Genomic DNA, 23,770 nt, shown 5'->3' with positions numbered 1-23,770 from the left:
TCCTATGCTCATGAGGCTCACATTCTAGCAAGGACGGCACACCTTACCAAAAATAAATAAACAAATCACAAACGTGGGGAGTATCACACAAAGGGATGTACAGGATGCTACGGAGAGCACACCAGAGAGTAAACCCATCTGGTTCAAGGGGTCCCAGGAGCTCCTCAAGGAAGTACCTGTGAGGATGGTGGAAGGGTTTGTGGGAAGCTGGGTTGAGAAAGCTAGGCCAAAATGGGCAGGGCCTTGAGGACAAGCCTAGAGAGAAGGATGTTATTCATTTTAACCTTGCTGGGACAAATTCACTGCATTGCAAAAACAAAATAAAAAGTGTTAACTGGACTGTGCTGATTTAATTAGTAGAAAAGACCAAAGAACAGATGATTAGTGGTCGCCGGGATATCTTAATCTGTGTGCAAGTTAACAGTAGGAATTCTCTTCCGTTCAACTTTCTGAACCATGAATGTCTCAGGCGGTTAGAGACTGCCGCTGGGTTGAATGTGGCAAACCTCATTAAAACAAAGCTTAAAAAGTCAAATCCACACACATTCACTGAAACCCTGCTGTATGCAAGGTATTTAGGCCAGGGATCCTGGCAGATGTTAAAGACATTTTGTCTAGGATCATTGACTTCAGGGTGCCTGCAATCTAGTTGTGAAGACAAGGACAAAAATCTAGTGAAAATCACAATATACACATCAAGGAACCACCACCACCACAACAACAAAAAAAAGCAAACTGTCGCAGAATAGATTTAAATATGAAATGAGTGAGTATACCAACTCGGAGGGCTTACGATGAGTTCACGGTGAGGGGAGGCCACGGGAGAGGCAAGTGGTATGAGGAAGCTCCAGGAAGAGGGGTCTGGAGTAACACCTTGAAGATAGGGAGGACACAGGTGGACAGGGAGGAAGGGAGATGAGGGCAAGGGCACGGGGCAAGCAGGTAGAGACCGGTGGAGTGCACTCAGATTCACGTGCAAAAGGGATTTTTAATCATTAGTATGTTACAAAATTTGACCTTACGTTGTTAAGACAAATGAGATCATGTAAACTCATAAGGAAAATAAACCACAGAGCAAATCCTTTAATATGAGATGCATGACTCAACCTTACTCCACAGTAACCAACTTGAATTTGCTAAACTTACTTTTAAAAAAATCATCTTTCTCCAGAAAGCGCACACATTCTATTTCCCAGGTGAAGAATCTCTGTGTACTGCTATGGTCTGGATGTTGATGTCCCCCCAAAATTCATATGTTGGAACCTAATGGCCCCTGTGATAGTGTTAAGATGTGGGGCCTTTGGGAGGTGATTAGATCATTAGGGCTTCTTCCTCATGAATGGGACTCCTGTGCTTATAAAAGAGGCCCGAGGAAGCTTGTCTGCCTTCCTCATACAGGAAGGATGCTGCTTTCTAGCTGCATCCTCTTATGGCGCAAGCTTCTGCCCTTCGCCATGTGTGGATGCAGCTAGAAGTGCCATCTATGAGGAAGGGGGCCCTCATCAGACACCAACCTTGACCTTGGACTTCCTGGCCTCCAGAACTGTGAACAATAAATTTCTATGGTCTATAAATTACCCAGTCTAAGGTATTTTGTTATAGCAGCAGGAATGGACTAAGTGGACCAAGAAACATGAGGTGTGTATTCATAGATGCCTGCATAGGCTCCTGTCAAAAAATGCATGGAGGCGCTGGATGTGGTGGCTCACGCCTGTAATCCCAACACTTTTGGAGGCCCAGGTGGGTAGATCTCTTGAGGCCAGGAGTTTGAGACCAGCCTGGCCAACATGGTGAAACCCCATTTCTAAAACAAACAAACAAACAAAATGTACCCAGGGACCTGAAATTCAACTTTCTCAAGTTAAACCTTTTTGCTTTTCACGTGTGTATGAACATGAGAATGGTTTTTACAGTTTGATGGCAGATGTAAACATCTAAATGTCACCATGTATTTCCAGTTTCTGCAAGCCTTCATTCTGAATTCTCGTTTACAGATAGGGGCAGGTTAAAGCCCTTTAGGTGCTGGTCTTCCAGGCCTCCTCTCTACCCTGACCCAAAATGGGTTCAGCAGGCAGGCTTCACTGCTGCTCAGTGACAGCTCCCCACAGACCAGAGAGCCAGAGGGCGTCCCCCTCCCTGCAGCCATCTCTACTTCACAGCATTCTTTCACACACCTACTTTCATTTAATCCTCATGCCAGCCTGATGCAGGAGGTGCTAATATCTCTATTTAACAGTTGAGAAAGTGAGGCTCAGTGGGGTTAGAAACCAGTGATTTAGCGTTTCAGCTGTGGGAGCCAGAGCCAGTTACTGGCCTTGCTTCTCAGTGCTGGAAAGTATCAGTACTTAGTTCCAAGCTGTTTTTCTTTAAAATCGTAAAGCTAAAGGGAATCTAGAAAGAGCACATAATTCACTCCCACTTATCTTAGCACAAACAACTTTCAGTTGATATACTGAAAAGAGAACGGGTCAGAAAACAATGATGACCCTAAATATCTATATATATCCATGCATTAAATACAACTAATAAGCAGCATAAACTGAAATTACTACGTGGGGTGGTAAAAATGATCTCCCCAAATTTGGTGTGTGTGATAGGTGGGAATACACTGCTCAAAAAAGAAAAGAAAAAGCCCCTCAGCAAGGACAGAAAATCCTGTGTGGAGGTGGGTACAGAGAAAAACTACAGCCACCTCTCTGAGGCACTCAAGAGGAGGTGTGTGGCAGGGCCTATGCAACTCAGGAAATTCTAGAATTCTGTAAACACTGGTCTACAGGAGAAGGGGGACATACACGCTGGTGGATGGAGTAGAAGCAAACCTGTTAGGGGCCAAAACTTATTCACATTTGCAAAATTAGTAATTGATGATACCTCTGAAGTCTACCTTGGTACTGTTTATTTCTGCAAAGAGAGAAGATGTGACAGTCTGGGTTTCTAGTTAGGCTGCCGCATGGGAGGGGTAACACCAAGTGATCACAAACCCGCCCCACCTCAAGGTGCAGCTTTCACAGGAACACACATGCCAAGGACGCCCAGGTAATTCAGACTGGCTGTAGGTGTTCACTGCCTCGTCCTCTTGTTTTCTTAGGAGGCCACAGGAGCAGAAGGCAACCCACAGTGGTTTGAAATCTGAGGCAGTTCCGACCTCAAACTTGGACAGGGCTGGCAACTGCCCTGAGCCCTCTCCTCCCACTTCCCCAGGCTGCTGCCCCAGGTGTGAGAGCTGCCCTGACAATGCAAATGGCTAAAGCCTCAGCACCGGCAGGAGCAGGACTGGGAAGTTCTCTTACATCTCCCAGATGCTTTGCTAACAGTAGGAGAAGCAACTTCAGACAAGTGAAGCACCAAAGGAATGAAGGGCATTGAGAAGAATGGAAATCTGGAAGGCCACCTTTCTATTTTCATGCCTCTGGCTCCTGGAGATTCCTTTCACTCAAGATAGCAAGAGCACCCTCTTTTTGCAGTCCAGGTAGTAGGTAGGTGTTGCCCCGCTTCCTGACATTCTTTCTCTAGTCTCTGGATAACTAAGGTCACTCCCTCAGTGTGGGTAGGGAAGAGCACCTCATGCCACACATAGAGATGGGTAGGGGACCTAGACGGACCGGAGGAGCCCCTGTTCCTGATCACAGTGATTGGCCCAGGGGCAGGCACATGACCCTAACTGGCCAATGAGAGGAGCCTGCCTTTTCACATTCCCTGCTAAACCGGCAGGGTGTGGCCCTGGGGCAGCCATCTTGCCTAGCTCAAGGGATAGCTTGTGCAAAAGTAGGAGAGAGATGAAGATAAAACAGTACCTAACGTGCCAAGGTTATAGGCACCAGTACATTCCACCCCACCTTTATGTTTTTATTTTTTGCTTAAGCTAATTTGTAAGGTTTCTGTCAATTACAACTGAAAAAATTCTAACCAATACATTCATTCTCCTGTTCCCAGTCAAGACATTGTTATAAGAAAGTGCAGGAAATTCTTCACTCTCACAACTGGAGGACGATACTTGACTCGGCTGATGTTAACGCTGTTGGAAAAGCAGCACAGATTTTTTAAGAAGAAAAATTGCCAGGATAAACATCATTTTCTTAGAAATTCTAGCACAGGCCAGGCGCGATGACTCACGCCTGTAATCCCAGCACTTCGGAAGGCAGAGGTGAGCAGATCACCTGAACTCAGGAGTTCGAGACCAGACTGGCCAACATGGTGAAAACCCGTCTCTATTAAAAATACAAAAATTAGCTGGGCATGGTGGCGGGCACCTGTAATCCAGCTACTGGGGAGCCTGAGTCAGGAGAATCGCTTGAACCTGGGAAGCGGAGATTGCAGTGAGCCGAGATCCCGCCACTGAACTCCAGCCTGGGTGATAAGAGTGAGACTCTGTATCAAAAAAAAAAAAAAAAAAAAAAAAAAATCTAGCACATCTATAAGCTATATTTGAAATGTTATATTTTTCCCAAAATGTTACCCACAAGTAAAACTTATCTTTGAGGAGGTTGAGACTGGGACCTACTTTTTTTATTTTATTTTATTTTTTTGAGGCGGAGTCTCGCTCTGTCGCCCGGACTGCAGTGCAGTGGCCAGATCTCAGCTCACTGCAAGCTCCGCCTCCCGGGTTTACGCCATTCTCCTGCCTCAGCCTCCCGAGTAGCTGGGACTACAGGTGCCCGCCACTTCGCCCGGCTAGTTTTTGTATTTTTAGTAGACACGGGGTTTCACTGTGTTAGCCAGGATGGTCTCGATCTCCTGACCTCGTGATCCGCCCGTCTCGGCCTCCCAAAGTGCTGGGATTACAGGCTTGAGCCACCGCGCCCGGCCTGAGACTGGGACCTACTTTAATCATCTTGGCTTCCAAATTCCATTCAAGCAGAAATCAATTTTCTGGTTTACTCAACCAGACTGTGTTTATTAACTCTTTTTCTGCTCCCCTAGGAATTTCAAACTATCAGCTTAGTTTTTAATTCTAATTCCTTAAATGCTAAAACAGTTGGAATGATTCCACAGTGTTTCACAATGCTGGTTTGAGGGCATAGTCTATGCCACAGGTCTGATACTTTCGAACTTTTAAAGGTGACTGAAACAGGCAGATCATGTAACAATCATTTGTATCTGTACAGACTCCTGTTTGTCTAATCCTTTCCTTATTCTTTATAGGCCTGTCAGGTTTTAAGAAATACAGAAACGGCCAGGCACGGTGGCTCACACCTATAATCCCACCATTTGGAGAGGCCAAGGTGGGCGGATCACAAGGTCAGGAGTTCAAGACCATCCTGCCTAACATGGTGAAACCCCGTCTCTACTAAAAATACAAAAAAATTAGCCAGGCATGGTGGTGGGCGCCTGTAGTCCCAGCTACTCAGGAGGCTGAGGCAGGAGAATGGTGTGAACCCAGGAGGCAGAGCTTGCAGTAAGCCGAGATGTCGCCACTGCATTCCAGCCTGGGCGACACAGTGAGACTCTGTCTCAAAAAAAAAAAAAAAAAAGAAGTACAGAAACACCCCAGAATATTTCTGATATCAAAGAAACCCACTTTTTTTGTTCCCACTATCAGGAAAGATGTGCGTGTCTCATTTTTTCACTATATATACAACTAAGAGAAACAATAACTGCAAAGAATCTGCTTAGTAAATCACTACAGACCCCAAACATACGAATGACTGAGTCCCCAAACATCATACAAATGACTGAGTCCTAATTAAGTAGCAGAAAGTGGGACTATTTTTATTTAATAACAAAGTGTTTTCATCTTAACCATATTGATGGCTCTTTTCCTCAAACACTGCCTGTTTTCCACTTTTAAAAATTATATTTTGGGCTGGGCACGGTGGCTCATGCCTATAATTCCAGTACTTTGGGAGGCCGAGGCGGGCGGATCACTTGAGGTCAGGAGTTTGAGACCAGCCTGGCCAACATGGCAAAATCCTGTCTCCACTAAACATACAAAAATTAGCCAGGCCTGGTGGCGGGCAACTGTAATCCCAGCTACTTGGGAGGCTGAGGCAGGAGAATTGCTTGAACCCAGGATGCAGAGATTGCAGTGAGCCGAGATCACGCCACTGCACTCCAGCCTGGGCAACACTGTGAGATTCCATCACAAACAAAATTATATTTTGAAGTACTGTGAAACCAATGGAAGAGAAAGAAATATAAGCAATCACCCCTAGTCACTGTGTCTCAGCACAGCCGTTAGAAGAATTTTAATGCATTTCCTATTTTTCATACACATGATTTTTCTGACCTTAATCATAATACACATCTCAATTTGATCCTGCATTTTTCACTACACATTAGATCATAAAAATTTCTGGTGCTATTTTAATAATTTTCACGATCATTGTTTAAATGGCTGCCAAATATTTTTTGAGTGGATACATAATATTCTTTTAAAATGATTTCCCCTCTGCTATTAAATTGTTGCTACTGTTATCTTGCTATTACAAATTATACCTTTTAAAAAATTAAAACTCATAACCACATTTGAACAAATTATCCCTTGATCATATTTTTGTATAGATGACTATTTATGTATTTAAGATAATTACTTTTGGAGGGTTTTCTCAAAGTAGAATTTGTGAGTGAAAAGGCAGTTTTTTATACCTTAATACATACTGCCAAACTCCTTTCAAAGAATTGTATTAATGTATACTCCCACCAGCAATAGACAAGAAAAGCACTGAGTTGCTATATAGTCTCAATGCCAAGTAGATAGATGGTGGCGGTGGTGGGGAGGGATGGTCTTTAGAAAAATAAGATCTTCCTCACTCTTCTTTATTCTAATGCAATTAATAAGTAGTCATCAAAAAGTAGTCCCTGTATGTTCAAAGAAGTACTGCAGAATATCTGATATCCTTAATGCCCACATTTTGAAACACATTCATGAGGAAATAAAATCATGCAGTTTTTAGTAGATCAAGAGACTTATTTAGGTCACTTACGAAAGCAGTAAAATCAATTAAAGGGGAGGAGTGAGGGGAGGAGAAACTACAAATGCAAGTTTTCTTTTGTCCAGTTGTCTTGGATGAAAATGATTAGGATTTGTTGCTCTTAAAACCATGCTGGTGTGAGTGAACTGCACATTTTGGTCTTGGGATTTGTGAGGCTTGGTCCTTATCAAGGAGCTAAAAGTGAATGGTGTCTGGTAGAAGTTTTCAACACAATGTTTTTCTGTTGGTAAAAAAATGGCCCTTTTTACTTATGGTAGAACATGTCCTCTGGCGTCTACCCCAAAAGGCACATGTGGATACTCTCCTCATAGACTTTCCCATGGACAGAAAAATGATGCTCATCCATCACCAATGATTCAGTTATTTCGAAAATAACTGAAATCACCAATAAGTATACAACTTTACACTGGTAATGTGAAGATTAAAAATCATTTTCCAACCAAATTCCTTACCAGTTGTTTCTCCTGATAGCCACCTACACTTGGGGACAAAATGTAATTCATCTGAATCCCTGACACAAAGAAGGCTGCATGTTTTGTTTTGTTTTTAACAAGTGAGAATAGCTCCTCTAGATCAAGTGGACTTTGGGCACATAAAATCCTAGAGCATTTTTAAATTCAAGCTTAATGTACTTTTGTTAACTAAAAAACTAAGTAGTAATCTGCTATGCCTTCATATTGTCATTATTCATTTTTTCATAGGTTAGCCTTTGAGATTTTGTTGTTGTTGTTTTGTGGTTTGTTTTTGAGACGGAGTCTTGCTCTGTCACCCAGGCTGGAGTGCAGTGGCATGATCTCCGCTCACTGCAACCTCTGCCTCTCAGGTTCAAGCTATTCTTGGGCTTCAGCCTCCCAAATAGCTGGGATTATGGGTGTGTACCACCACGTCCAGCTAATTTTTGTATTTTTAGTAGAGATGTGGTTTTACCACGTTGGCCAAGATGGTCTCAAACTCCTGACCTCAAGTGAGCTGCCCACCTCGGCCTCCCAAAGGGCTGGGATTACAGTCATGAGCCACTGTGCCTGGCCTAAACTTTGGGATTGTATGTATAACTGACTAAAATATTTCAGTGAGCTCATTTTCACTGATCATGTTAAGAAAGGAAAGATGGATGCCTGTATGTATCTTTTATAACTAGCCTCATTCTCAAAAGCGTTTGAAAAGACTAGGTAAATGTCTATAGGTCTCTACTATATTGCACCAGATCCACAGGTCAGATTTCTGGTGATTGTAGGTTTCATATATATCAACGATGAGGCAGCCTATCCTAAGTCAACAGGGCTCAAATGACACCACAACCTTAGAATGCAAAACACATTTCAGAAGAATTAGAGAGTTAAAACTTTTTTGCAAATCAAAAGTACCAGCCTGGACAACATAGTGAGATCCTGTCTCTACCAAAAAAAATAGCCAGGCATGTTGACACACACCTGTTAGTTACTCAGGAGGCTGAGGAGGGAGGATTGCTTGAGCCAAGGAGGTGGAGCCTGCAGTGAGCCGAGATTATGTCACTGCACTCCAGCCTGGGCAACAGAGCAAGACTATCTCAAAAAAAAAAAAAGAAAAAAAAAGAAAAAAAATCAAAAGTAAAAATTAGAAGAAATTAAAATGAATATGTCTCTGGAGGGAATTTTTTAAGTAGTGGAAGAAATAAATAAGGGAAAGATACATAGATCTCATTCATTAATTCAACACATTTTTTCAGCACTATATGAGGTAGTGGGCATTGATAAATAAGGCAGACACAGTCCCTTCTTTCATGGGACTTACATTCCAGAAGATGATGACAAACTACCTAATTTGATGACACAGACATTTTACATTTTAAACTTCTGTATAAATAAAATACAAGCAAAAGGAAAAATCCCTGAAAAGCTTCAACAAATGTAAGTGCTAATATCTCTTAACTATATAGAGTTTATACAAATCAGCAGAAAAGAATACTAAAACTCTACCCAATAGATAACCGGACGAAGACTGTTACCAGAAAGTGTACAGGAAGGGCCACAAGTAACCAGTTAATAAACACTAATTAGAATGCATAGCCATACATCAATCAAACATATTAAATTAAAACAACTAGATACCATCTTTAAACTATGAAATTAATGAATATTTTAAAAATAACAATAAACAAGACATACAAATTTGGTGAAATGAGTATGCTCTTGATTGCTGAAGGTCTGTCAAAATTTATCAACAACATGTATATAATCTCTAGTAAATCCCATTTGTGACAATCCATAGAAAGTAATGCCCAGATTTAGAAAAGACTATGCATTGAGCTGAGTTTGGTAGCTCATGCCTGTAATCCTAGCACTTAGGGAGGCAGAGGCAGGAGGATAGCTTAAGTCCAGGAGTTCAAGACCTGTTTGGACAACATAGCAAGACCCCATTTTCAAAAATAAAAATAAAAATAAGCCAGGTGTGGTGGCTCATACCTGTAATCCCAGCACTTTGGGAGGCTGAGGTGGGCAGATCACTTGAGGTCCGGAGTTCGAGACCAGCCTGGCCAGCATGGTGAAATCCCATCCCTACTGAAAATGCAAAAAATTAGCCAGGCATGGTGGTAGGCACCTATAATCCCAGCTACTCGGGAGGTTGAGGCAAGAGAATAACTTGAATGCAGGAGGCAGAGGTTGCAGTGAGCCGAGATCACACGACGGCACTCCAGCCTGGGTGACAGAGCAAGACTCTGTCTCAAAAATAAAATAAAATAACATAAAATAATAAAAATAAAAGACTATGCATCATCTTTTTACAGCATTTGTTTTTTATCTGAGTATTGAGTACCAATGTTCTTGCATGACAAAGTTGTATATGTAATCAAAAGTTATCATAACACAAATTATCCAATGAACTGACCACTTATAAAATTACATTCTATTCAAATATCCCTCCCTGCAGACAGGTTCATGTCTTTGTGAGTCAGTATCACTCCCTCATTCTTTTTTTTTTTTTTTTTTTTTTTTTTTTTTGAGGCGGAGTCTTGCTCTGTCGCCCAGGCTGGAGTGCAGTGGCCGGATCTCAGCTCACTGCAAGCTCCGCCTCCCGGGTTCCCACCATTCTCCTGCCTCAGCCTCCCAAGTAGCTGGGACTACAGGCGCCCGCCACCTCGCCCGGCTAGTTTTTTGTATTTTTAGTAGAGACGGGGTTTCACTGTGTTCGCCAGGATGGTCTCGATCTCCTGACCTTGTGATCCGCCTGTCTCGGCCTCCCAAAGTGCTGGGATTACAGGCTTGAGCCACCGCGCCCGGCCCACTCCCTCATTCTTAAATGATCATCCAACAATACAAATTTTTTTTTTTTTTTTTTTTTTTTGACAGAGTCTTGCTTTGTCACCCAGGCTGGAGTGCAATGGTACGATCTTGGCTCACTAAAACCTCCACCTTCTGGGTTCAAGCAATTCTCCTGCCTCAGCGTCCTAAGTAGCTGGGACTACAGGCATGCTCCACCATGCCCAGCTAATTTTGGCATTTTTAGTAGAGACAGGGTACATTTTGAGTAGAGACAGTATAGCCATGCTGCCCAGGCTGGTCTCGAACTCCTGACCTCAAGTGATCTGCCTGCCTTGGCCTCCCAAAGTGCTGGGATTACAAGCATAAGCCACCATGCCTGGCCTATTTCTTTTCTTGTACAGCTTTTTGTTTCACCTGGAGTCAATTAGTGCCTCATTTTTTTTCACTTGCACATTTTGCTACATATATTGTCTTCATTTTTCCCCATCATATCAGCTGTTCTTGTGCCACTTTTTCTTTTGAAACATTCTTTCTCGAGTTTCCTATTTTCTTTTTCTATTATATTGATTGGTTTCTCTCTCAGCTTGCTGTACAGTGGTCAACCTGGGACATTTCTTCACTACTCCTCTCCCAGATCGTATCTATTTTCTCCTGGGTCCCATGCCTTCCTCTTTCTGGATCTGCTCCTTTGTTTTGCTGTATTTATCACCAGCGACATCTTTTATTTTATTTTATTTTATTTTTTTGAGACGGAGTCTCGCTCTGTCGCCCAGGCTGGAGTGCAGTGGCCGGATCTCAGCTCACTGCAAGATCCGCCTCCCGGGTTTACGCCATTCTCCTGCCTCAGCCTCCCCAGTAGGTGGGACTACAGGCGCCCGCCACCTCGCCCGGCTAGTTTTTTGTATTTTTTAGTAGAGACGGGGTTTCACCGGGTTAGCCAGGATGGTCTCGATCTCCTGACCTCGTGATCCGCCCGTCTCGGCCTCCCAAAGTGCTGGGATTACAGGCTTGAGCCACCGCGCCCGGCCGACATCTTTTAAAATGGTATTTGGGAGGTAATTTTTATGAGTTTTTGCATGTTGAGTCTTTGTTTTCACAATTCATTGTTAGTTTGGCTAAATATAGAATCCTAAATTGAAAATAATGTTCCTGTTCTCATCTTTCTGAGGATGCTAATTGTATTTTTTAAAAGTCTTCCCCTTCTATTCCCAGAGTTCTATTTTCACCTGGGTTTCCATCCTTCTGTCTATCTCCATCTCTTGTTCACATTAAAAGCTTTTCTTTTTTTTCTTTTCTTTCTTTCGGTTTTTTTTTTTTTTTTTTTTTTTTTTTTTTTTTTTTTGACACGGAGTCTCGCTGTGTCGCCCAGGCTGGAGTACAATGATGCAATCTTGGCTCACTCAACCTCCGCCTCCTGGGTTCAAGCAAGTCTCCTGTCTCAGCCTCCCTAGTTGCTGGGATTACAGGTGCACGCTGCCACACTGGACTAATTTTTTGTATTTTTAGTAAAGACGGGGTTTTACCGTGTTTCCCAGACTGGTCTCAAACTCCTGAGCTCAGGCAATCTACCTGCCTTGGGCTCCCAAATTGCTAGGATTACAGGCGTGAGCCACCACATCTGACCTAAAGGCTTTTCTTACTTGCATGGTGGAAACTCTGGGTATGTGGCTAGGATATGCTGAGATCAGACAAGTAAATAGCAAATCCAGTCTTTTTCCTAGGGTTTCCTAAGTGTTAGGATATAGTGTTCTTTCCTCTGGGTTCATTGAGTTTTTCCAGAGGATAAACTCCACCAATCTTTTGCCCAAGGAGCCCATGCCCAGTGGCTGGCCTATGCTATGGTTTGAATGCGTCCCCTCCAAAATTCAGGCATTGTCAATGTGATAGTATTCAGAGGTGTGGCCTTTAAGAGGTGATTAGGCCCCTAGGGTTCCCTGCAGATCTAAGGATTAGAAGGATATTCAAATTGCACAAAATAACGGTTTATCCCACATAAGCAGGAACTCCACTTATTTAACATTCATTGTTGTAGAGCTTCTCTGAAACTATTCTATTTCACATTTATGTCAAAATTGCTTATCTTATAAGAATCAACAGACTTATGTATTTTACAAGTTAAACATCTGTGAAAATTCCCCACATAGCAACTCTGTAAATTTTATTTTATTTTGTAGAAGATTTTACGGAATTATCTTAAGGCTACTGTCTAAAAGCATAGCACACATGTTCCATGCACTGAAAGAACAGTTAATAATGACATAAGTGGGACACTTTCTCACATTTCTCCCTCTTTTCGATTCCTTTTCTTTCTCTCAGATACCCTAATTCTTGTCTCGTTTATGTTCCTGGGAGCATGGTGGAGAAGGGGAGAGAATCTGATAGGTCACTAATGCCTTAGTATGAACTTGATCAATATTTTCCTCCTTTTGGGACCTTTTGCATTTAGAAGAGGACATGTGAAAAGACAAAATCCTCCACAAAACATTTCTCAACAGTTAAATCAAGGTTGATACCTGTCAGCTCTCAGGCTCTCATGCCAAAATCCTTACCTGTGGGGTTTCAGGCATTGCTGCAGTGAGTGAGAAAGATATAAATACAAATTTCCCTTCCTGGGCCCCTCAACTAATGAATACCTTATGGAAAGTCTCTTTGATCCAAAAGCTTATTTAATTTTTGCTTAGGATATGGGCTCCGAGAAATAGGTATGGGTGTCCCTTGCCTTAACCAAGCTTTCTCTTCACCCATGCCCTCTTCTCCTTCCTCTGCCTAGGGTCGGGCACTTGCTGGGAAGCTTATCAAGCAAATGTATTGGAAAGTTTTGGAGGTGGCTGTTGGAAGACAAAAGATGCATGTGCTTCTATTAACAGATAGTGTTTTTTTGTTTTGTTTTGTTTTGAGAAGAACTTTTGCTCTTGTTGCCCAGGCCAGAGTGCAATGGCACAATCTCAGCTCACTGCAGCCTCCTCCTCCTGGGTTCAAACGATTCTCCTGCTTCAGCCTCCCAAGTAGCTGGGATTACAGGCATGCGCCACCATGCCCAGCTAAGTTTGTATTTTTAGTAGAGACAGGGTTTCTCCATGTTGGTCAGGCTGGTTGTGAACTCCCAACCTCAGGTGATCTGCCTGCCTCGGCCTCCTAAAGTGTTAGGATAACAGGCGTGAGCCACCACGCCCGGCCCAACAGATAATGTTAAATTGAGTCATCAGTGTCTAATTTGGGGCACCATGTTTCCAGTTCTGCATGTTAACCCATGTGTTCCCACATTAGCCAGACACGCGCCTTGTGAATCAGAGACTCTCATTTAATATGTGTAAGTTTGTGTGTGCTTGCGTGTATACACATTGGTTGGATAATTGACTTTAGACTATCCCTGCCCTGTTGAAGCACAAAGACAGCATTGATAAAATGTCTCACTTGCCTTTGTATCAACAATGCCTACTTGGCATAGGGTGTCACACACATAAGCATCCAAAATGATTTCTGGAATAGATGAAGGAACTTGCATATGAACTCATTCTACTGCAAAGGGGTCCAGTGGGGGAACCTGGCCTCATGACCAAGCCTCTGTTATCAGGGGGAAGTTGTCACTTTAGAGATAGCACAACTTATATATTTATTTATTTAAAATAGAGATGAGGTCTTGCTATGTTGCCCAGGCTGGTCTTGAACTCCTGGTCTCAAGGGGTCCTCCTGCCTTGGCCTCCCAGCATGTTGGGATTACAGGGTTGAGCCACTGCACCTGGTCTGACAGCACAATATTGACTACTTGGCTTTAGGTTTTAAGCGAGTTGCTTAAGTCAGGGGTCCCCAACCCCCAAGCTTCATAGCAGGAGGTGAGGGGTGGGCAAGCAAGGGAGTGAAGCTTCATCTGTATTTACAGCCACTCCCCATCACTCACATTACTGCCTGAGTACTGCCTGAGTACTGCCTGAGTACTGCTCCTATCAGATCAGCGGCAGCATTAGATTCTCATAGGAGTGGGAACCCTATTGTGAACTGCACATGCAAGAGATCTAGTTTGTGCATTCCTTATGAGTATCTAATGCCTGATGATCTGTCACTGTCTCCCATCACCCCCAGATGTGACTGTCTAATTGCAGGAAAACAAGCTCAGGGCTCACGCTGATTCTACATTATGGTGAGTTGTATAATTATTTCATTATATATTACAATGTAATAATAATAGAAATAAGGTGCACAATAATGTAATGCGCTTGAATCATCCCGAAACCATTCCCCACCCCAACCCCTGTCCATGGAAAAATTGTCTTCTGTGAAACCAGTCCCTGGTGCCAAAAAGGTTGTGGACCACTGCACTAAGTGGTAAGACAGCTCAAAACCCAGGTTTTGAGGTCACCAAAAAACTAACTTTATCTCTAACCCTGACTCTATCTCTTAATAATTGTGTAACTTTGAGCAATTAATGGCCACTCTATCAAATAGAGATGATAAATTAATACCATCTCACCAAGTTATGAGGATTATATGAGACAGTGTATGTCAGTCACTGAACACTGCACCCAGCACCAGAAGACACTCAATGGACGGTGGTCAAGATCATGATCAAAGTTCACCCTAATAGATGCTGTAGTTGATTTATAAAGTTTCTTCCAGTTCTAACAATCCTTCACACTTCCATAACTATGATGTTAATTTTTAGAACAATTAAACTGAATGACAAAATCAACCAAATGAGTTTTCGTATAAAAGTTGAATGGCACATTATGATGGCCTAAGTATTGAAGCATTTATCACAAGAGGGTTTGAGACATTGTTCTCTTGGCAAACATTGCTTCTTTACCACACCCACGCTGCACGCCACCATCTCCCACTGCTGGGATCAAAAGAGTTTCCTCTCTGCAGTTCACAAGTTTATGGATCTAAACCAGATCCACAAGTCGGCTCTGGGAATGCATGTTTCAGACAGACATGAATCACAGTCCTGGGCTGTTTCTTTGCCTTGGAACATTTTCCATAAAAGTATTCCTTTTACTTTTTCAAAGGACAGGATGTTCCAAATCAGTGAATCACTTTTATTTATAAGATGGAATGGATGAGGTGATATCAGTAAAAGTGGCAGAGTAAGCATCTCACAAAATCTCCTCCATAAAAGCAATAGAACATTTGGCAGAAATCGTCAGAATCGACTACCTTCTGCTATTTCACATACCAAGTAGATTGTCCTGCCTGAATTATTTTTCAGTTGCTCTGTACTAATAGTAAACAAATCATTATTAACTCACAGTCTTCATTTAAAGCATGCATTTCAAAGGAAATACAATATCATGCAGTGGAGAAAAACTTGGTGTCCTAACTGCTCGCTGCCAAAGCCAACTGAACACAAGCATTTATCTCCATTCTTTTCCCATCAAATAAAAAAGACATAACTATTGTTATAGAACAGACTAGGGGCTGCTCACCCAGTGCAGTAAGACCAGATACCTCAAGTGAGGTTTGTAGTGGTAGAAAGGAAGGCATTTATTTGCAGGTACCAAGCAAGGAGGACCAGGCAACTAATGTTTAAGTCCTGACCTCCGCAGTGGCTTGCAGTTAAGAAGTTTTAAGGGTAGGGCTAAATGTGAGGAAAGCAGATGTTACAGGCAAAATTATAAATTATATATGGAGGTTATACATTGGTTTTATTTAGCCTAAAAGGGTGAGATTGCTTGAAGCAAGGGCTTACAGGTCATAGGTACATTTAAATATTTTCTGATTTGCAGTTGGATAAAAAAGAGAGGCTTGATTTAAAAATTTGGGGCCAGGCCAGGGGCAGTGGCTCATGCCTGTAATCCCAGCACTTTGGGAGGTTAAGGTGGGTGGATCACTTGAGGTCAGGAGGTCAAGATCAGCTTGGGCAATATGGTGAAACCCCTTCTCTACTAAAAATACAAAAATTAGCTGGGCGTGGCGGCCTACACCTGTAATCACAGCTACTAGGGAGGCTGAGGCAGTAGAATCGCTTGAACCTGGGAGGTGGAGGTTGCAAGTGAGCCAAGATTGTGCCACTGCACTCCAACCTGGGCAACAGAGAGACTCTTGTCTCAAAACAAAAAACAAACAAACAAACAAAAAAACCTGGGGGCCAGCAGAAAAGAATGTTAGCTCTGGCTTGTGGGTGTGACTTTTTCCAGGTCACACCTGGAAGAAATTTAGAATAAGAATGTGGTTATAGTTTAGTCCCAGTTCCCCCTTATTTGACATCTGTGGACCAGGCATATCCATTTGGTGGGGGTCTGGGTTTCAGTCATACGTTAAGATGTCATCTTTATTTCCTATAGGGTAGTAAACATCCTGTGATTTTAGTGTTCTTGGCTATGGTTTTTGGCTACTGTTATCTTTTCGTTATTGTTTATTTACTTCTCAGAGCTAGCGATTAATAGGTATCTGAAATTTTTTGAAGGAATTTAAAATATAAAAAACATTTATGTTTGGGGGGCATCCAGGTCCCTAAGAGGGGGTTCCTGTTCTATCTCACCCTACCCTGCAACACACACCTATACATACACATACACAGACAGCCAAGAGAAGACACAACAGTCAACATGAGATGACATATTTTTGGAAGATGTGAAGCAATTTGGAGGAATAATAGCTGACCTGGCAGGGTAGAGAAGGCAGAAGCCTAAATCCTTGCAGAGGACTTGCCGAGGAGAAGCAAGCTGATTTGCTCCACAGAACACAAGAAAAGCTGGGGAATTTAAGGCAACAGGCACCTGTGAGGTGGGGGTGGGGGTAGATCTGAAAGCAGAAGGTCTGGTTGAATATTTTTACTTCAGGTCCCTGTCTCCCCTCACCCCTAGCTGTCAGGCAACCCCCCTTCCCACATCCCTACAGGAGACAAGGAGTTTAGTTCTGAGGAGACTGCACCAGAGATCTGAACTCAGGAGCCCCAAGCACTGTGAGGATGTGGGCCTTTACTGAAAACCGGAATTAAGTGAACTTCTACACACTGAATGATGAGACCACCAGCCCCTCCCTCCACTCAGCTCCCAGAACTCTGACAACTGGCTTAAACCCCAGGCAGGAAGCTGACGTATCATTTTGAATTAACTGATGTATCCTAGAAAAAAGACCTACAGATACGGATATTTATGGGCTATCAAAGGAAAAGCCAGATCCTTATCCCACCCATCCAGTATGAAACCCACCTGGAGATAATCCCCAACTGTATTCATTCACTATGGCTGCTATAACAAATTACTACAAATTTGGTGTCTTAAACAAACAGAAATTTATTCTCTCATAGTTCTAGGGTCTGAAGTCTGAATTAGTTTCACTGGGCTAAAATTACGTATCAGCAGGGCCATGCTCCCTCCAGAGGCTCTGAGGGAGAAGCTGTTCCTTGCCTCTTTTAGCTTCTAGTGGCTGCCAGCATTTCTTGACTTGTGGCTGCACCACTGTAATCTTTGCTTCTATATTTATTACCCTCTCCTCGTGTGTGTGTGTGTGTGTGTGTGTGTGTGTGTGTGTAATCTCATTCTGCCCCCACCCTGGAGTACAGGATAATCTCCCCATCCCAAAATCCTTAACCACATCTGTAAAATCTCTGCCATATAAGGTAACATCCATAGATTCCAGGCATTAGGACACAGACATATCTTTGGGGGCTATAATTTAGCCTTCTATACCATCCACATACAGACAGCTTTCAATCAGCCTTTTAGTCTCTCACACTTAAATGTTAGTGAGATCAAAAGATTTTTCACCTTTACTGGATATCTGAATTTCTTATTTATGAATTGTCTATTTATGTCCTTTCTCTGTTTTACTTTTCTGTTTTTCCTATAGATTGTTATGATAATTTTATAGATAATGCTATTAATCCTTTATCTGCTAGGAATGTTGAAAATACTTTTCCTAGATTGTATTTGCCTATTAACTTTGTTTGCAGTTTGTTTTCTGATATACAAAAAATTTTTAATGTTATATAATCAAATCTAGTATTTCTTTTCCTTTGAAATTTCTTTCATTGCTATTATCTCAGAAAGTTTGCTTATCCTTAGATATATACTAATATATTTTTCTCCTGGTTTAATGGCTTCAAAAGTATCTAATTCTTTAATCAATATGAAATTTATTTTAATATATGCTATGAAGTGAGAATCTAACACCTTTTCCAAGTTATTTAATAATAAGTTATCTAACATATCTTTTCCTTTCCCTACTGACTTGTCATACTATCTTTATCAAATATAAAAATCTTACATTAAGGCCAGGTGCGGTGGCTCAAGCCTGTAATCCCAGCACTTTGGGAGGCCGAGACGGGCGGATCACGAGGTCAGGAGATCAAGACCATCCTGGCTAACCCGGTGAAACTCCGTCTCTACTAAAAATACAAAAAACTAGCCGGGCGAGGTGGCGGGCGCCTGTAGTCCCAGCTACTCAGGAGGCTGAGGCAGGAGAATGGCGGGAACCTGGGAGGCGGAGCTTGCAGTGAGCTGAGATCTCGCCACTGCACTCCAGCCTGGGGCACAGAGCGAGACTCCGTCTCAAAAAAAAAAAAAAAAAAAAATCTTATATTAATGTATTCTAGGATCTGTTTCTGAGCTCTGTTCAGTTATTCAGTTATCTCAATTTTTTTTGCAGATGTTTGCTATGTGGTCTTTTTTGATCCTGAGTTTGTAACTACAAATAATAAATAATTATAGTGCATCAAACTATCCCAAAACAACAATTTTATATTTTCTTTCTGGTTTTTTTTTTTTTTTTTTTTTTTTGAGTCTGAGTCTCACTCTATTGCTGAGGCTGGAGTGCAGTGGTGTGATCTTGGCTCACTGCAACCTCTGCCTCCTGCGTTCAAGTGATTCTCCTGCCTCAGCCTTCTGAGTAGCTGGGATTACAGGCGGAAGCCACCACGCCCAGCTAATTTTTGTATTTTTAGTAGAGACGGGGTTTCACCATGTTGGCCAGGCTGGTCTCGAACTCCTGATCTCAAATGATCCACCTGCCTCAACCTCCCAAAGTGCTGGCATTACAGGCGTGAGCCACTGTGCCCGGCCAATTTTATATTTTCTTATTCTTTCAGATGATTTATATAATTATTTATTTTTTTGACATCCTACTGACTAGCTACTTATCTAAAAGAGTTCATTTTTTTAAAATCATAACTCATGGTCATGCATTTGGAGATATTTAGAAATAGAAAAGCATTTTCATTTCTTTAAAAGGAAAGAAACAGAGCTATGCTTCCTTCTTGTTAATACCATGATCTTTTGAATATCTCTAGCGATTTAATTAATTGATTCACCAAATACTATGTGCCAGTCACTTGCCTAGGTGCTAGGTAGACAGGAAAGAAATCCCTGCCTTCATAAGCTTACATTCTAGTGAAGGGGAAAGATTAAAAACAGGGTAGATACATTTTAAAAGGTATTGTGTCTGACAGTGATGAACGCTATGAAGTAAAAAATAAACCAAGGAAAGGAACAGCAAGTTTGAATAGGTGACTTGGGAAGACCTTCCTGAGAAAGTGGTATTTTAGTCAAGACCTAAAGAAAGTAAAGGAGCAGAACATTTTCTTCTACAACTTGCCACATATTGGTTACTAATTTCTCGTATATCTTCAGATATACTTAATGTATATCTTAAATCAATTGCATTAATCATTCAGAGCTTATCTACTATGATGAGCAAATTGTGAATCTTACTATAGCAAAAGGATTCATAGTATATTTTATTTTCAAAAAATTTTATGGTTACATAGTAGGTATATATATTTATGGAGTACATGAGATATTTTGATACAAGCATACAATGGGTAATAATCACATCAGGATAAATGGGGTATCCATCACCTCAAGCATTTATCATTTCTTTATGTTAAAAACATACCAGTTATACTCTTATTTTAATTTAATTTAATTTATTTATTTTTTGAGATGGAGTCTCACTCTGTTGCCCAGGCTGGAGTGCAGTGGCACAATCTCAGCTCACTGCACCTCTGCCTCCCAGGTTCAAGCGATTCTCCTGCCTCAGCCTCCTGAGTAACTGGGATTACAGGTGCATGCCACCACACCTGGCTGATTTTTGTATTTTTAGTAGAGATGGGGTTTCACCATGTTGGCCAGGCTGATAGGCTGGTATTGAACTCCTGGCCTCAAGTGATCCACCTGCTTTGGCCTCCCAAAGTGCTGGGATTACAGGTGCAAGCCACCATGCCCAGCCAATTTTTAAATGTACAATAAATTATTGTTGACTGTAATCACTCTGTTGTGCTATCACATACTAGATCTTATTCATTCTATCTAACTATATCTTTGTACTCATTAACCATCTCCACTTTCCCTTTCCCCATCCTCCACTACCCTTCTTAGTCTCTGGTATCCATCCTTCTACTTCTGCTCTCTATCTGCATGAGTTCGACTGTTTTATTAATAATTTTTAGCTCCTACAAATACATGAGAACATGCAAAGTTTGCCTTTCTGTGCATGGCTTATTTCACTTTACATAATAACCTCCAGTTCTGTCCATGTTATTGCAAATAGCAGTACCTCATTATTTTTTATGGCTGTGTAGTATTTTGTTGTGTATATGTACCACATTTTCTCTATCCATTCATCTGCTAATATACACTAAGGTTGCTTCCAAATCTTGGTTATTGTGAACAGTGTGCTGCAGAAAACATGGGAGCGGAGATAACTCTTCAATATACTGATTTCTTTTCTTTTGGGTATACACCCAGCAGTGAGATTGCTGGATCATATGGTAGCTCTATGTTTACTCTCTTGAGGGATCTTTGTACTGTTCTTCATGGTGGCTTTACTAATTTACATTCCCACCAACAGTGTACAAGGGTTCCCTTTTCTCCACATCCTCGCCAGCATTCACTATTGCCTGTATTTTGGATATAAATCATTTAAACTGGGATACAATGATATCTCATTGTAGTTTTGATTTGCATTTCTCTGATGATTAATGATGTTGAGCACCATTTTATGCACCTGTTGGTCACTTGTATGTCTTCTTTTGAGAAATGTCTATTCAGATCTTTGGCCTATTTTTTTTAAAACAGATTATCAGATTTTTTCCTATTGAGGTTGGGCACAGTGGCTTATGCCTGTAATTCCAGCACTTTGGGAGGCCAAGGTGGGCAGATCGCTTGAGCTCAGGAGTTCAAGATCAGCCTGGGCAACATGGCAAGACCCCACTTGTACAAAAAATACAAAAATTTGCTGGGTGTGGTGGCATGCACCTGTAATCCCAGCTACTTGGGGGACTGAGGGGAAGGATTGCTTGCTCCAGGGAGGTCGAGGCTGCAGTGAACTGTGTTTGCATCACCGCACTTCAGCGTGGGTGAAAAAGCAAGACCCTGTATCAAATAAAAAGACCTTTTTCCTATTGAGTTTTTTGAGCTCTTTATATATTCTGGTTATTAATCCTTTGTCAGATGGATAGTTTGCAAATATTGTCCCTCATTATGTGAGTCATCTCTTTACTTTGTTGACTGTTTCCTTGGTTGTGCAGAAACTTTTTAACTTGATGTAATCCCATTTATCCATTTTTGCTTTGGTTGCCTGTGCTTGTGGGGTGTAACTCAAGAAATCTTTGCCCAGACCAATGTCCTGGAGTTTCCTCAATGTTTTGTTTTGATAGTTTCATAGTTTGAGGTCTTAGATTTATGTTTCGTTTTTGTTTTTTTAAACTAGAGACAGTGTCTCCTATGTTGCCCAGGCTGGTCTCGAATTCCTGGGCTCAAGGGATCCTCCTGCCTTTGCGTCCCAAATTGCTAGGATTACATGCATGAGCCACCACACCCAGCCAGATTTAAGTCTTTAATCCATTTTGATTTGATTTCTGTAAAATGGCAAGAGATAGGGTTCTAGTTTCATTCTTCTTCATATGGATATCCATATTTCCCTGCACCATTTATTGAAGAGACTTTCCTTTCCCCAATGTGTATTCTTGGCACCTGTGTCAAAAATGAATCACTGTAGATATATGGATTTATTTCTGCATTCTCTATTCTGTTCCATTGGTCTATGTGTCTGTTTTTATGCTACCATACTGTTTTTGCTACAATAGCTCTGCAGTATAATTTGAATTCAGGTAATATGATTCTTTCAGTTTTGTTCATTTTGCTCAGGATGACTTTGGCTATTCTGGGTCTTTTGTGGTTCCATGTAAAGTTTTAGGTTTCTTTCTTCTTTCTTTCCTTCCTCTTCTTCCTCCTCTTCCTCCTCTTCTTCTTCTTCCTCTTCTTCTTCTTTCTTCTTTCTCTCCTTCTCCTTTTTCTTCTTCAGACATGGTCTTGTTCTGCTGCCCAGGCTGGGCTGCAGTGGCACACACATGGCTCACTGCAGCCTCGACCTCCTGGGCTCAAGTGATCTTCCCACCTCAGCCTACCTGAGTAGCTGGGACCACAGGTGCATGTCATCATTCCCAGCTAATTTTTAAAATTTTTTTGTAGAGATGGAGTCTCTCTCTGTTGCCTAGGCTGGTCTTGAACTCCTGGACTCAAGCAATCCTCCTGCCTCAGTTTCCCAAAGTGCTGATATTGCAGGCATGAGCCACTGCACCTGGCCTCAGATGATTTCTTGTTGCTCATTAATGTCCTTTCAGAATTTGAAGAACTCCCTTTAGCGTTTCTTGTAGGACAGGTCTGGTGTTGAGATGCCTTAGCTTTGGTTGTCTGAGAAAGTATCCTTCACATTTTAAGGATTTTTTACTGACTATACTATTCCAGGATAAGTTTTTTTCTTTCGGCACTTTAAATAGGTCATGCCACTCACTCCTGGTCTGTAAGGTTTCCACTGAGAAGTCCGCTGCCAGATGTATAGGTGCTCCATTCTATGTTATTTTCTTCTTTCCTCTTGTGCTTTAGGATTCTTTCTTTGTCCTTGACTTTTGGGAGTTTGATTATTAAATGTCTTGAGGTGGTCTTATTTGGGTTATATATGCTTAGTGTTCTATAACCTTCTTGTACTTCAATATTTCTATCTTTCTCTAGGTTTGGAATGGTCCCTAGAATGGTTTGAATAAACTTTCTACTTCAATCTCTCTCTTTAAGGCCAGTAACTCTTAGATTTGCCCTTTTGAGGCTATTTTATAGATTTTGTAAGCACGCTTCCTTCTTTTTCCTTTCGTCTCCTCTGACTGTGTTTTCAAATAGCTTGTCTTCAAACTCACTAATTCTTTTTGTTTTGTTTTGTTTTGTTTTTTTGAGACAGAGTCTCACTCTGTCGCCCAGGCTGGAGTGCAGTGGCACAATCTTGGCTTACTGCAACCTCCACCTCCCAGGTTCAAGCGATTCTCATACCTCAGCCTCTCAAGTAGCTGGGATTACAGGTGTGCACCACCACACCCAGATAATTTTTGTATTTTTAGTAGAGACAAGCTTTTGCCATGTTGGCCAGACTGGTCTTGAAGTCCTGGCCTCAAGCCATCTGCCGCCTCAGCCTCCCAAAGTGCTGGAATTACAGACGTGAGCCACTGTACCCCATCCAAGCTCACAAATTTTTTCTTCTGTGTGATCAGTTCTGCTATTGGGAGACTCTGATGTATTCTTCAGTATGTCAATTGAATTTTTCAGCTCCAGAGTATCTGCTTGATTTTTTAAAATTATTTTGTTTGCTAAATTTATCTGATAGAATTCTGAATTC

The 23,770-nt window shown here is 41.8% G+C and overlaps 1 protein-coding gene across 1 annotated transcript in view; it reads right to left on the bottom strand.

The window, feature by feature from the left end:
* STPG4 (sperm-tail PG-rich repeat containing 4) overlaps window positions 1-23,770 on the bottom strand; it is a 63,660-nt gene that overhangs the window by 9,448 nt on the left and 30,442 nt on the right. The window lies entirely within an intron of this gene.

Source organism: Rhinopithecus roxellana, chromosome 17 (assembly GCF_007565055.1).
Source record: "Rhinopithecus roxellana isolate Shanxi Qingling chromosome 17, ASM756505v1, whole genome shotgun sequence".
NCBI lineage: Eukaryota > Metazoa > Chordata > Mammalia > Primates > Cercopithecidae > Rhinopithecus > Rhinopithecus roxellana.
The sequence above is the reverse complement of the archived record's forward strand: the minus strand, read 5'-3'. Positions and strand labels throughout refer to the sequence as shown.